Source organism: Triticum urartu, chromosome 1 (genome assembly GCF_003073215.2).
Source record: "Triticum urartu cultivar G1812 chromosome 1, Tu2.1, whole genome shotgun sequence".
Classification (NCBI taxonomy): domain Eukaryota; kingdom Viridiplantae; phylum Streptophyta; class Magnoliopsida; order Poales; family Poaceae; genus Triticum; species Triticum urartu.
In genome coordinates, this window is record NC_053022.1 from 276,491,113 (window position 1) to 276,493,727 (window position 2,615).

Below are 2,615 nucleotides of genomic sequence, written 5' to 3' on the forward strand. Positions count from 1 at the left end.
AACCATCTTTCAAAGTTAAAGTTATCCGCACACTATATAGAAGATATAGAATATAATATATAGGGGTATATATATATATATGTGATGTGAAAGCCACCCAACATCTCCAATTAGAATAGTGTGTCCATGCACGGATGCAATGTGGCCAAACGATATCTGCCATCGGTATTTCAAATTCAAATCAGTCTGACCTTGTTCAATGAGTATATAGTATAGCGTGCTCATTTCGAAACATGGGTTTCAAACATCATGATCTCCTATTCAAATATTTGAATTCAACTTTACATTGATTATGACCTCACCTAGTCTTTTACACCCACACAGTCATCTTCTCTTTATAATTGTACCACTTACTTTCTCTCGTGCATGCATGCACACACACTACCACTCGGCATTATCCATTGCACACATGCAATATTTTTGTTCAGGTCGGTCTCCCATGCATGCACGCACACACACACACATCTCCCCCTCTTCATCATATCAGGCATTCTTTATCTCTCACGTGCATGCGCAATGATCGATGTTCCTCTATGTGGTGTGTATATATAGCTATGTCTTTCCTAGTTTTCCACACAAACCGATCAATCTATATATCTAGTGAGGCTCACCCTCTTTCCCATGCACACATCGATCAATCTATACCTCTCTAAATAGGATTGCATAGCTAATACACCCACATTAATTATATATCCAATGTCGCCTTCTCATCATCCATGCCTTCCGCTTCATCTCTCAGACGCGCGCACAGTGACAAAGACAGGGGCAGTAAGGGCTAATGTGAATGTGATTAGTAGATCAATTGCTGGTAAAAAGGTTTAAGTTGATGAATTGACCCTCCACGTAAAGGATTATCAATGCTTGGCCCCCTAGCTCATTTATTTTTCATGGCTCTGCCACTGCGCGCAACATCGCACGTTCTCGCCCCCTCTCTTTAAATATCGATCTCGCACTTGTGCACTCCTTCATAGTGTCCCTCCACTTGTCCCCTCGCACCATCTTCCAGCCCCCACCAGATTTTTCCACATGTACAATCTAGAAGGCTCCATGGTTGAACTTAAGCATAATGAACAAACCTCAAAACACAAGTGCTTCTCCTTTGTTCTAGAATCTCCCGTATCATAACTACCGAAACTTTTTTCTAGTTGAATTGCCATTATTTGTTTTTACTTTATGTTTTACAACGCACAATTACATGAGTCATAAAATAGATTAACTTTTTTATAAAAACAAACATCTACATCATGCATATATGACTCAAAGCTTACATGCTATAGTGTGGTATTTATTCATAATTTGGTTGCCAAATCTGATGTGTGCAATGCACGTGTAGCTTACTAGTACTTTCAGTATGTGCAAAGCACGTAGAATTCCAATGTCACGCTACATAGTGTCTCTCTTTCAGTTCATGAAGCCACATGTCACATGTGGAGGCGTTGTCGCGACCTCCTTGTGTGGATTGATCATAGTGACGTGCTGCTAGTTCCAGAAGAATGTACTCGTCCTCTCTCACGCACGCTGGCAGTACATGCACGAAGCGAAGATGTGCATGCACGCACTCATTCCCTCGCACGCACACGCGGGTACACGGTGGGATACATTTTTGTACGAAGATCCACCCCATGTGATAATTTGACGCGTGTAAAGTCCTTCACTTCATTGATGGTCAATTAATACATCGCATGCAAATTGAGTGGACGCGAGGGAGGACGTAGTTGAGAAAGACATTACTAATCCACTGCGTGCATGCGAGTAGCTAAATCATGGGTTGGTACTTCCATTGGTATCCTTCGTATTTTGTGCCAATTTTTTTACCATATTTTAAGTAACATGATATTTATGCATGTCATAAAAAGTGGCATAAAAAAGGGGCCAATAAACCAGGACACAAGCAACATGATCAGTTTTTTTCCAAGGCTACTGTTGGTGGCCTTTGTATTTAAATATGGACGAAGTGGAGTAGTTCTTTATCTTAGCCTCGTAGGGCTCTCCCAGCGCCTGGGCTCGCCTCCCCTCCTCGCCCACCTGATCCCGCCATGGAGGATTCCGCCATGGATAATCCCTTAGATCCTAGGATCCCGCGGGTTGCCCTCTCACTGCGCCCCGCAGCACTGCCACCTTTGAGCGAAACCCACATGTGTTTTAGAGGGGATCCATTGCTCTGGAATCACAGATTAGTGGTGCTGGAGGACATGCCAGGATTGCATTTCAGATCAAGGAAGCGTCACATTGATTGGCGAGAAGTTCTAAGGAGCTGCGCCTGGCGCAACACAAGGCAGAGGCGCTAGTCGATCTCAGGGAAGAGATGCCGAGGGATGTCAGCATCTGGCAGCGTCGCGTTGATTTGGAGCTAGGGCTAATGGCATAGATCATATTCATGGAGTCAACTATGGAGGAAAGTACGCGCATGCCTGCAGAATGGCATGAGCAGCCGGTGCAACTGTTCAAATGGGCAGCAGGAGAAGCCAAATCGTGGGACCAGCTGCGGCGGCGCCGCTGGGCATGTATCGTAGGCGAGGTGAGCTACCCTCCTTCCCCGCCAGCGATGCAGTGACCTACTCGGTTGCTGCTGCAGTGAACTTGCGGCGCCATGGTGGTTTGCAACAATGACAATC